This window comes from Malaclemys terrapin, chromosome 7 (assembly GCF_027887155.1).
Source record: "Malaclemys terrapin pileata isolate rMalTer1 chromosome 7, rMalTer1.hap1, whole genome shotgun sequence".
In the NCBI taxonomy this organism is placed as follows: Eukaryota; Metazoa; Chordata; order Testudines; family Emydidae; genus Malaclemys; species Malaclemys terrapin.
The window spans coordinates 20,382,135-20,395,427 of NC_071511.1; the positions used below are offsets into that span (position 1 = coordinate 20,382,135).

Here is a 13,293-nt window from a genome sequence, read left to right on the forward strand (position 1 = left end):
CTAAAAGCCTCTAAAACCACCAAGCCATCCATAAAACCCCAAAGCAGCCCTAGTTCACCCTAAAACTTGACCTCAAGTTCACCTGAAGCTCAACCCTATTGTTCATTGAATGGTTTGTAATCCTCAGGACCCTTCTGATGCACATTCCTGAGTTTTGAATTTCTAACAAAACATGAAACCGGTCACATTTTTATTGTTTTGAAGTTTCATTAAAAATTGTCACACATTTAGTTATGACCAGAGAGGTTTTTTACAAATACAACACATAATATGATCTTTGTATAGATGGCAGACCTGGTCAACATTCTTTCATCATAACATTTTTTAATGAAAAATGTATTTCTGACCAAAATGAACATTAAAAAAAATATATTTTGTCCCAAATTTTCCATTTCTTTTAAACAAACAAAACAAAGTTGTTTTTTGTAAAAATTTTCAGTTTTCAGTGGAAAAAAACCCTTTCAGTTACCTCTTCAGTTAAAAAAAGTTTTTAGTTAACAAAAAAAAACACAATTAAAAAAAACACCTGAAAAATTTTAATGGTTTTTAAAAAAATAAAAAAATAAAAATTTTTTTATTCTAAATGTTCTGTGAATAGTAATCAACTTTTTGACAAGTTCTTATATACATTATCTAGTCCCCATTGGCTTCCTCTTCTTGTGTCCTTCCACTACAATCATAGGTTTGTCCAGTGTTGGACACATGCTATGGCCCACCCTGTAGCCGTGGCAAGATCTTTCATGGTTTGTCCAGGAGCTGGCAGACCAGCAGATGTTCCATGGTTTGTGTTTCACCACAGTCACATTGGAACAGCCCCACTTCCACAGATTTACTTTTGTCCTGCCAACTCTTGCTGAGAGGCCATCTGTTGGCTAATCTTTCCTAATCTATCAACTCCTATGCCATCTTAAATCTATTTATGACAGGACCAAGACCGAGAGTTTGGTTACAGGTCTGAATTTCTCCAAAGTTCAGGAGTGTTCTCTCTACCTAGGGATTAACATCATGCTCATCACTGCAGTGGCTGAGCAGATCCAAGGTTTTTGTTCATCCAGAGATACCGTCCAGCTACAAAATTCAGATCCTGATTCAACCTTCCCTGAAGATCGGGAGCTGTTCAAATCTGGGGAGTCTGTTTGTTCTCACAACTCCTTTTATTGATCTGAGATGTTTTCAGACAGCCTCTCCTCTTAAACATGTTTAAAGAAGGAGAAGCCTGTCTCACCAGAACTAAACAGAAAAGTGTCCTGTCAACCAGAGGTTCTCAACCTGTGCCTTTCTGAGGCCTCCACCCCCAAACATGCTATGAAAACTCCACAACCCACCTGTGCCAAAAGAACTGGTTTTCTTCATATAAAAGCCAGGCTGGCATTAAGGGGTAGCAAGCAGGGCAATTGCCCACGGCCCCCACGCCATGGAGGGCACCGGGCATACGTTGCTCAGGTTTCTGCTTCAGACCCAGGTGGCACGCTCAGGGCCGCAGGCTTCAACCCCATGCAGTGGGACTTCAGCTTTCTGCCCTGGGCCCCAGCGAGTCTAACGCTGGTCCTGATGCAGGCAGGAGCAGGGAGCACAGAGGCATGGCTTTATTGAAGACATCCCAGAAACAACACAGAAAGCACTACCTCTGGGTATAACAGGACCTACACCATCAACTGTGAAGAGCCTTCCAGCATATCTCCCCTCTCAGCTGCAGAAACATCCTTCCCCAACCATATTTTAATACTGAAAGCCCAACAAGATCAAACACTTCATGGAGGACAGGGTAGTTACCTCAACCAGTGCACCTGCTCAAAGGATTGTTCTGCCTCCTAGTCTGCTTCTACTATTATAGTCCTATTATACTTCTGTCTTTCCTTTGAGTTTAGACTTGCCCTTTTGTCTTCCATTTAGCTTTTGGCTTGTCCTTTTCTTTTTAATTCTCTTTGACTCTGGACTGGCGGTAGGCAGGTTCGGCTGGGGCTCGTCCCTCTCCAGGGCGGCGGGGAACCAGACTGCCTCACTACTTCTGTCAGATGTGTCGGGGAACTAGCCTGGCTGCGGGGCAAAGAGTCAATAGCTTAGGGTTCAATGTTAGCAGGCCCAGGCCCTGGGTCAGGGCAGGGCAACAAACAATCAGTAGCTCAGGCCCTTGGGCAGGGGCTGAGCAAACAGTTGAACAGCAAACCCCAGGCTCCTGGCTCTGAGCGGCCGGGCAGAGGGGGAGACGGCCACCCACGAGGTGGGTGGCAGGCGGGACGCAGGCCCACCCACTCCGCTGCGTCCCAGCCCAGGGCCCTAGCAGCAGCAGAAGACCCGCTGCTGAGTCAGTGGGGATCCTGGCCGCAACACACTGACATGGGCTCTGGCAGTGTTGCAGCCAGACTAGGATTGGCTGCCCCTGGCCTACTTCCTACCTCCCTCTCTAGAGGTACCTGGGTCTGGATGGCGCCCTCCAAGGGGTCACACACCATGGGCTCCTCGGGGTAACTGGCACAAGGTTGGCTTGGCAGCTCCTCGGGGTAACTGACGAGTGGCAGGCTTGGCAGCATCTCTGGGCTCGGGCTAGCATCAGGCATTGGCTGGTCTGGCCAGTCCTCGGGTTGGCCACCGATTGCCATGGTCTCCCAACTGGGAGCTACGCCACAGGCGTCTGGCCTCTCCGGTGGCGGAGTTCTAAGTGAGCTCTGGGGTCGTGCTTTTATACTTCCTGTCCTGTGCCTTGACCTCTGAGGGGTGGGTGCAGGATTCGCTGGCTCCGCCCACTTTGGTGTCCAGAGAGGCTCGCTCCTCTCCAGGGCGGCGGGGAAGCAGACCGCCTCACTACACTGGCCCTTTTCTTTCTCTTTGGCTGTATACCTGACCTTTACCACCTTCCCTTGGCATTAGGATGGCCCGTTTTCTTCTCCTCTTGGACTTTGTTTTCTTAAGGCTAGGACCATGTGTGACTCTAGTTTGTAAACAAATTATTATTAATGCTAGTGAATCTAAGCATCTCACAAGTATGGCAGAGTCCCTGATAATTAAATGCTATCAGAGTTGTCTATTAAAATTTGCAATGGCTGTGAAAAAAAAATCCTGTTTTGATGAAAAACAATTCATAGTGTGGTTTCTCCTTGCATGTTTCTGTTCTCCATGGAAATTAAAGCAGAAAACTGCTATTTTTCACATACTAACTGGAGGAAAATAATTATTCTCAATGTGAAAAATGGTGCTATTTTGCATACAGCAAGAATCTGAAAACATTTCTGCCATCCACTATTTTTTCACCAGATAATATGGTGATAAGTGCAGTATAAAAACCTAAATAGAATAGACACATGAAATTTGATGGTAGAACCAGTGACTTTTACATCTTATTATTGTGTGCACATTTTCACCAGTGGAAATCTCACGGCCAGATTTTCAGACAGAGTAAGCGCTCAATAGCTCATACACATTTAGTGGCTTAGACTTGCATGCTAAATTAGACTTGCATGCTAAATTACCTGATTTGAGCATACAGTCATGGTAACTGTGTATGCAAAATAGGTGTGTGATTGCAGAACTTGCATGATTGCAAATCTGAACTTTGCTTTACATCCAAGAGAAAATCGAGTTCCATAAAGCTCCTGTGAAATATATTTGTCCTGAGACTACTTTGCTTATTGTGCTCTGCAGAAATACAGATACACAGACTATCACTGAGGCCAGGGCCGGCTCCAGGGTTTTGGCCGCCCCAAGCAGCCAAAACCAAAAAAAAAAAAAAAAAAAAAAAGCCGCGGCCGCAATCGCAATTGCGATCTGCAGCGGCAATTCGGCGGGAGGTCCTTCACTCCGAGCCGGAGTGAGGGACCGTCCGCCGAATTGCCGCCGAATACCTGGACCTGCCGCCCCTCTCCCAAGCAGCCGCCCCAAGCACCTGCTTGAGAAGCTGGTGCCTGGAGCCGGCCCTGACTGAGGCTAGCTGCTAGCCTCCTCCTGCTTTATCACAATGAATGCAGTGCTCCTGAAAGGTGCTACATTGGCAGCCCCGAAGGCTGAAGGCCTCTCTGTCTGCACAGAACAATGTTGCATAGGAAGTTGTGTGGAGAGTTTTTGCCTACTCCATCCTGCTAATGTGCTTCAATCCTGACCGTGTGCGACCACCTCTAGGAGTAAGAGGGAAGTTCAGCCTCCTTGGGCTCTCCATTGAAATTGCCAGTAAGTGTCAGTTGTGAAGGGGGATTTTATGATGCTGACATCTGACCAAGTAGGAACTGGACTGAGCCCAGCATTTCTTTTTCCATGAGCCACCAACCAGCTGTCACAGAGTAACCTTCAGTTAATCCTGACAGACTAGTTTTGAAACCGTGACTTAGTGGTGAAAGGCTCTGTATGCCCTGAATTACTCAGTCCTATAGAATAATAAACTGCTTAATGCCACCCTGTTCCATGAGTAGGCCCACTCAGACTGTAACCTTCAGTGCATCGTTTATTGTCAAAGACATACACATACATCTCCAGAATTCCAGCGTTCAGCAAGCTGCCCGTTTTACACCGTGAGGGAGGAGAAGGCTATGTCTGGGTAGCACTGGAGGTGATTTCCAGCTGTGCCACCACATGTGAATGGACTTGAGAGCATTGATCTAGGCCTGGTATGGTCCCCACCACTAGGTTTGTGGGCACATATGTACTACCTGCCATCTCTTATCAGATTGCTCTTGCTGAATTTCTTTCAAACTCGGAAGCAGCCCAACTTTACAGCCCAGGTCAGTATTTATAAAGCTATGGGGAAAATGTTGCAGTACTTGCTCATGCAAAACTGCCATTGACTTCAGTGGGAATTTTGCCTGAGTAAGACCTGAGCGGGTATCTCAGGATTTGGACTTATCTGTTTTAGTTTTAAAAGTAGCCAGTACTATATTTTCCAATATCTCTTATTTTTCCCCCTATCCACGCAATTTTTCTTTTATTCCTGCTCCTTGTTCCTTTCCTTTTCCCCTCATTTCCCATCCCTTCATTTTTTCTTTCCTTCCCTTCTTTTCTAACCAACCTTCAGCACTTCTATCCTAGGGAGGTTCCCAAACTAAAACTATTTACCCAGTCACATCCAACCCCTGATCCAAAGGAGGCTCTGATTCCATGGCACACCTGGTTTGAATTTGATTTTGCAAAACCAAACCCACCAAGCCTCTTTTCCCACTCTCTGCCTTCAATATATTGTCCCCTTGCCCAATTTCCCTTTGTCTCTTCTCTCCCTACCTTTGCTAACAATAGCAGATGCTCTGCAGGCCAGTGTAGTTTGCAGTTCCTAGTAATAAGTTCCTAACTGAGTTAAGAGATGAAAGCACATTGTGTGTTTTTGATTTACAGGCTGTTCAATGACATTGCATCTAGGGGACCCTGTAAACAAAGAAAGGCCTGTGGCTTTATAGAGCATGGAAAGTTTTCACTTCTTGTAATGGAGAGGTCGGTCTGGAAGAAATTCAACTTCAAGGTCTTTTTCCTTCTTTGGGGCTTGTCTGAAACATATGGGCCACTCAGCTTGGCCAAATAGTGGTGCCCCCAAAAAACTCCTGATCAGTGTACAGGACAGCTTCAGCTGTGTGCCTATGTTTCTGCATCTTGACAGGCAAAGCAAAAAGAGGTGGGGCCGTGATGTCAATGCTCTAGTATTTCCTCATCTGGAAGAGTCAGCAGCCTGGAGATTTCTATTAATGAGAAACGCAGCTGTGACTGGCAAGCAGTCAGTCATCCCAGTGTTAGTGTGCGTCCATGTGCCTCTCTCTAAGAAACTTCCAGCCTAGGAAAAACTTACCCAACGTTTCAGATTTAGATCAGATGGACCTGAGACAACACCCCTTCCACAACCCACAGCTGAGTTTTGGAGAGGTTCAGATCTGGACCTTAACTTTGCAGCTAACGCCCATTTTCAACCAATGAAAGTCTAAACCCTCTTACCTTTAAATTTGTTCCTCCCGTTTTTTTCTGTTATACTGGTGACTGGTATTTAAGCCAGGGGATCATTCCTTTCTACCCCAGCCCAGCACCATTTTTCTTCCTACTAAAAACAGAAGCCATAATGGGGATATGCCAGCCCTTTGTGTTTCATTGGTTTGCAATGGATACCCAGGTCCTTTTATCTCTTTAACTGGCAGGGATGCTGTGACCTCACCTCCCATGATGGCTATCCCTCTTTCCGTCACTTCAAGGCTATATTCCTGCTATTCCTTCAAAGTGGGAGATATCCCTAAACACTGCTCAGAAGTTCAGCTACTTCTGTTCTGCTGTAGAGCCTGATGGGGGATTTGTTGCTGGATGGGGGTGTCCAGTTCACTTTGATCTCCCCCAGTCAGGTATTCCACAACTAAGGTCCTGCCATTGCCTTTTGCACCTGAACTTTGCTGTGCTACACCATTGGTCCTCCAGTCATTGGTATTGACAATGTTCATTTTTGTCCTTGTGATGGGTGAAGAATAAAGTTTGACCGTAACTGCATGGGAAGATCTAACAGAAGAAAGAAGCCAGAGTGGGAAAGAATAAGCTTCTGCACCAGTGCAAACATCTTCTGTAATTGCAATGGGAGAAATGCCACTGACGTTATTTTGCCATGAACAATCTCCTTTTCTTCTCCCCAGCTTTGCACACCTCCCATTGAATCAGGCCACAAGGAAGGAATGGAGCCAGACCAGAATTTACTGCATCTTGGCTAAATACTTTAGCAAATGTAAGCTGTCAAGAAGTACAATAGCAGCAAGAAGTGCATTGCTGCGTTTCATAGGAACAGTAATAAGTAAGAGACGGCTCAGTTTTCAGAACAGAGAATCCTCCAGGACCGTGAAATGAACAGGGGTGGCGAATCGGAAAACAAACTAGTCTCTCATTCAGAACAGCACCCTCCCGCTCCAGAGACAGCAGCAAGCAAAAAGTCTTGGGACATGGCCTTTGCATCATGGAGTTAGTCTGTAACGTACATCCTGGATATTTCAAAACTGCTCAGCAATGCCTCTCTCTGCTCCCATTGAACTCAATGATAAAACTCATGTTGACGTCAAGGGGAGTAGAGTATTGATTTCAATGGGAGCAGAGCCAGGCCAACGCTGAGCACTTTTGAAACTCCCACCCTATGGGTCTGCTGTCAATTGTTAACTGCAGAAGCATGTTATAACTCACCCCCTCTTCCTGCTGTGCTGCTATTATCCACCAACATCCCACTGAAATCACTGAAATGCTGATAACAGAGAGGAGATAAAATCTGGAATCCAAGCACCTTTGAATTTGCAGGAGAAAGGGGTGTGTTTGGATTTGCATCTCCACTCCTCTATGGTTTTTGGTTCCAAATCACGGTCAATATTTGCAGCTTCCAGTTTGGATGTGGAAGAAATCTTCTGATAGGGAACCATGGGCACTTTTAAATGCAAACCCCCAAAGACAAGCCTAAACCTAAGCTGGATTCAGATGTGAATCCCATCTCCTGGGCCCTTTTCTAGTTAATATTAGCATGTGCCTGTGTGACGGGTTTGATCACATAACCCCCCTTGGGAGCTGCCACCCGATGTGCCAAGACTACTTCTGCCCCAGCTTTCCTGCCCTGTCAGCTTAGGACTTCAGTGCCCCTGCCTGGTTTGAGCCAGACTGCTAGCCTGCTGCAAACCCAGACCCAGATCTGAATCACGACCCCTAACAGCTGTAGGCTTACCTGAAAGCAGCTTACAGAAGTGTTCTTGTCTTTAACATTCAGATGCTCAACTCCCAGTGGGGTCTAAACCCAAATAAATCCATTTTACCCTATATAAAGCTTATGCAGGGTAAACTCATAAATTGTTTGCCCTCTGTAACACTGATAGAGAGATATGCACAGCTGTTTGCCCACCCAGGTATTAATACATACTCTTGAGTTAATTAATAAGTAAGAAGTGATTTTATTAAATACAGAAAGTAGGATATAAGTGGTTCCAAATAGTAACAGACAAGACAAAGTAAGTCACCAAGCAAAATAAAATAAAACATGCAAATCTATGTCTAATCAGACTGAATAGAGATACTCTCACCCTTAGAGATGCTTCAGTAAGTTTTTCCCTCAGATTGGACGTCTTCCAAGCCTGGGCACAATTCTTTCCCCGGTACAGCTCTTGTTCCAGCTCATGTGGTAGCTAGGGGATTCTTCATGATGGCTCCCTCTTTTTCCTGTTCCACCCCTTTATATATCTTTTGCATAAGGCGGGAATCCTTTGTCCCCCTGGCAGGGCCGGCTCTAGGTTTTTTGCCGCCCCAAGCAAAAAAAATGTTGGCTGCCCCCCCGTCCCAGCCCTGGGCTCCTCGCCGCACCCCCCTGCTGCCCCAGCCCTGGGCTCTCCCCCCCCCCACATCCCCTGCCACCCCAACTCTGGGCTCCCTCATTCCTCCGCACCATTGCCACACACACACACACCTCCTGCCGCCCCAGCCCTGGGCTCTCTCCCCCCCACACCTGCACCCTCCTTCCGCCGCAGCCCTGGGTCACTGGTAACTCGCTCCCACGGCAGGTCATTCAGCAGGAATTTTAGATGTGCACAGAACACAGACAGGATTGGTTCCCATATGGTTACAGAACTGCAGTAAAGTGGAACAATTTTCAGCTTGTGTGATTGGAGGATATCTGGATGCATATTATAAGACTGTCCTACATAAATGAGGAAAAGTTGAGGTGCCTTTATTATTCTTTTTTTCCACTCTTTCTTTCTATGGGGAATTTGCCAATGCAATATCACTGTCTTCCTTTTACACAAACAAACAAACAAAACAGCAATGGCTGTTGAAAATAGCGATTCCAGTCCTAATAACCACTGGGAAGCATTCCTTGCTCAATTTTATCCTACTTTTTCTACAGCAAGTTACAGTGGATCAGTGTATTTGATTTGGGAGAAATGAAGTAACAGCTGCCCAAATTGAGCTTGAGCACTCCTGAATTTTGAGGTGTTCAAATCTGGAAGGCAGGTGCGGGGGGGGGGGGGGGGGGGGGGCTGTGGCTCCGCGGGGGAGCACGGCAGCATGTATGCAGCAGTGTGTCTGGCGCTGCACAGAGCCAGACATTCTGGTCTGAGTGGCTCGGTAAGGGGGGTTGGATGGGGTAGAGATTCGGGAGGGGGCAGTCAGGGGCAGGGAGAAGGGGGGGTTAGATGAGTCAGGGGTTTGGGGGGGCAGCGGTTGGATAGGCATGGGAGTCCCGGGGGTTTGTCAGGGGACAGGTAGGGGGTGGGGTCCTAGGGCAGAAGTTGGGGGGGTCTCAGGAGGGGGCAGTTGGAGACAAGGAGAAGGGAGGCTTAGATGAGGTCCCAAGGGGCAGTTAGGGGCAGGGGTCCCAGGAGGGGATGATCAGGGGACAGGGAGCAGCGGCACTTAGATAGGGGGTGGGGTCCTGGGGGCAGTTAGGGGCAGGGGTGATCAGGGGACAGGGAGCAAGGGGGTTGGAGTTTCTGTGGGGGGCAGTCGGAGGGAGTGGATGGGGGCAGGGTGGGGCTACCCTCCCTCCCTGTGGAGTGTCCTATTTTTTGAATGTTAAAATATGGAATCCCTACTCACAGTGCAGCTCTCCATTCATAGCAGGCTGCAGCATGAGATCTCAGCTACTTCACTCCCTCCCCCTCTTTCCTGTTGGTAATGGCCAAGGGAATGCTGGGAAATGTAGTTCTTTCCCTGCTCCAGGGCTGGCTCTATAGGCAGGGAGCTAACCAAGGAACTACAGCTCCCAGGGCCCCCTGTTGGTTCTCAGCTCCCATGCTGGATCCCTGCCGCCCCTGCAAATGGGCTGCCCCAAGCAGGTGCTTGCTTTGCTGGTGCCTAGAGCCACCCCTGCCCCCTGGGTTCCCATCCCTCCTTTCAGTGGAAAAGCACCAGGTTAAAGATGGATTCCAGTTCATGTGACATGATCACATGTCACTGTAAGACCCGAAGCCTTCATTCCTCCCAGCCTGACTCACAGGAAGGCTTGCCTACAAATAGAGCCATCTACAGTCAATGGGAGCCATTAAGATTCCAAACCACCATTAATGGCCCACACTTTGCATAATTATAATAGGCCCTCAGAGTTATATTTCATATTTCTAGTTTCAGATACAATACTTAAAAATTATTATACAAAAATTACACAAATAGAATGACCACACTCAGTAGACAATAAGCTTTGTAATGATACCTTACAAGGGACCTTTTGCATGAAGCATATTCCAGTTACGTTATATTCACCCATTAGCATATTTTTATAAAATCATATAGACTGCAACGTCACAGCCTGATACACCCAAAGACCACAGAAGGTGCATTCTGCTATTCAAAATGTCCAAGAGTTTGTAATCAGAACACATGAGTCAGGAGAACTCCCTTCACAGAAGGTGGTATAAAAGTTGAGAGGACTTTCATCTTCTAAAGAGGCAGTGGGGTCTAGTGTGGATTAAGCACAGGTCTGGGACTCAGGTATCACTGAGCTCTACCGACTCCACACAGCTCTGCCACTGACTCGCTGTGTGGCCTTTGGGAAAGTCATTTTATGTCTCTGCACCTTAGCTTCTCCTTCTTGAAAATGGAGATCATAATATTTAGTGACCTGACCCGATGGGGTAGAAGATATGGGCGATACTAATGTTTGTACAGTGCTTTGTAAATGGGCATTTTTGAGTATTATCTGCTGCCTCCTAGGTCACAATCTCAAGGCCATATGCCACCTTCTGCCTAAGCACAGAGTCCACTGACATTCCTGGGATTTCTCTATGTGCCTTGAGACCAGTATTAATTACGTGGCATCACATCGTAAGGGTGGCTTGTAGCCAATATTATTTACATAGCATAGAGAGTCTACAAGCTATAGGAGTGTTGTGCCAAAAACACAGAGAGAGAGAGATCTCAGTCTTGAATGGTTTCCAGTTTGGAGTTAGAACAATACAGGATAAGATAGATGTAAACACTGAAGGGAGCGGTAGGTGGTCACTGTAGCTGGAATGCTTCATGCAACAGTGAGGTCTGAGGAGACATTTTTTTTCTGTCTGGTCCTTACACTGTCTTTGTGATAATGTGACTACAGACTTCTATCAGCTCCACAGCAGCGCAATGCTAGGAATGGGCTATGCCTTTCTAGAGGGTTTTTTTTTTTTTTTTAAATGAATTAGCCATACAGAATGGTGGCGTTCCTATGTTTATGCTTATTGAATCCACGCTTGCTGGGCATGCAGCTTGCTGGGAATGCATTGACTCGGCACCTCCATAGTGAGGAAGGTAGCTATGAGCATGTCTGCACTGCATGCGTACACTTGGCTCAGTGTACAACCAGGGGCAGATTCTTATTTAAAGTGGTTGAGATTGAAGGCAGTCCTGTAGGGACTGGTAACCAAAAGTTTGTTGGATGTGGCAGGCTGAGCACCACGTTGTGCCACTAGGTAACTTTAGGAGGGACTTGCAGCCTCATAGGACCTAGATGGAGTCAGCTACAGATGATTCTTCCTGGTCAAATATCTCTGCACAAGAGTAAAGCAAACAGGGAACATAGCACACATTTAATCCTATGGGCCCCACCTGGAGCAGCATCTCGGTTTTCCTCTCCCTCCTTAAACTCTAGCCACCAACTTCCCATTCCCCCTCGATGGGGAGGGGGAAGTGGCTGAACAGAGACTGCTGACTCTGGGAGAAAGAGTCCTTGGCAATGGCACAACACTGGTATCTCCACCTACCTTTCCACTGGCCTTGCGGAAGAGCTGGAACCTCAGGGCACTCGCATTCCTCACAGGTTCTCAGCTGGATATTTTGTGGCCATTTTATTTGAATAGGAGTTACTCTGGCTTCAAATAACATTACAGTCCTGGCCCTTTAATAATCCTGCAGCCCTGCAAGAGAGAAGTTAGAGGAACTCAACAAAATGCACCCTGTAGAGTAGGAAATCCCCCACAGAGGCAGTGGGAGTTTTAAAAGGCCACGATTGCACACAGTGCTTAGCCAGCAATGATAATCTGCCAGCACAGGACATGACCAGTCCCCCAGCCAGTTAAAACAGGTGCTGTCATCCACAGGAGCAACTGTGCCCATGCCACTCGTGCAGCTGTCCAGCCTGAGCCCCCCTGCCCAGCGCAGGCAGGATTGCTCTTGTAATGATAGGAGGCCATCATGTCTCCATTCCCGCACTTTCCCCCAGAAGGAACAGGATTGCTCCTTACAAAGGGGCCATGGTGCAAGATACTGCAGTTCAGTTCTTACAACTGCAGACTACTCAAGAAAGCGAAGGGGGAAGAGGAATGAGAGCAACTCCAGCTGCAATGACACAAGCCTTGTATGTCTGGGGCTGTAGCCATAGGAATTTGCCCTTAAGGTAGCTGTTAAGTGACTGTGCTCAGCTGGAGTGCGCTACTGTCTGGCTCCACTGTTCAAAACCCAGAGCATTTGTTTTCTTCCGATTTCCTCCTGCCATTCAACTGGGGACTGAGGATTATTATTGTTTATATTGCAGTGGTGCCTAAAACATGCTGGGAAGACACAGAGGAAGACACGGACCCTGCCCTGAAGGGCCATGTGCAATCTAAAGAACAATCAGTGTATTATACGAGCTTCCACTTCTACGAACAAGCATTCCCTTCTATTCAGAGACCCATCTCAGGGGCTGTGAGAGGATCACACAGTCCATCTCAACTCGTGCCATGTAGCAGGATTGATTTCATCATCCCGAAGTGATGGCTGGAGGTTGGAACTGAATCTGCGACTGCACAGCTTGTTTCAATTGCTATAACTGTTCTTGGAATTATAAAGTTTTCCCCGGATATTGATCCTAACCGTTTCCTGCTGCCGCCTAAGTCCATAACAGCATTTTCTGTCCTCTTGCTACTGAAAACATTTGATCTGCATCCTCTTTAGAATGTCCCACTATGTACAGTATTTGTAAACAGCTACCCTGTCTCCTCTCAGTCTGAACAAGCCTAGGGTTCCCGGTATTTCCTCATGGGCCAGAGCACTTCGGTGAGTCACCTCTCGACTCTGGTTAATTTGTCTAGTTTTAGCCTAGTTAACACCAGTGAATGATAAACACAAGAGAAATCAATAAAAACACAAGGATCTCTCACCCTTAAATATATACAGTATGTTTAAGACATTAAATATCTGCATCAAAGCTCTTTACAATGAAGCCTCAGAATGTCAATATGAGGTAGGTGTTATCACAGCTTTAGCTAAAAATGATGATGATAAAGTGAGGCAGAAAGGTTAAGTGACTTGCCTAAGATAAGAGAGTCAGTGTCAGAGCTGGGAATAGAATCCAGGAGCTATGACTCCAAGTCCTGTGCACTAACCATTTGGTAACACTCCCTCCGTCAGTTATACACGTTTCTGTATAAATGTATT

General features: G+C 46.8%; 1 protein-coding gene across 1 annotated transcript in view; it reads right to left on the bottom strand.

Moving 5' to 3' along the window:
• The window catches only part of LOC128841270 (uncharacterized), a 104,665-nt gene extending 92,994 nt beyond the window's left edge, over positions 1-11,671 (bottom strand). The window contains exon 1 of the mRNA XM_054036162.1: positions 11,640-11,671. The gene's annotated coding sequence lies outside the window, so the exon portion shown is untranslated. The remainder of the gene's footprint in view (positions 1-11,639) is intronic.
• Between the last annotated feature and the right edge of the window lie 1,622 nt (positions 11,672-13,293).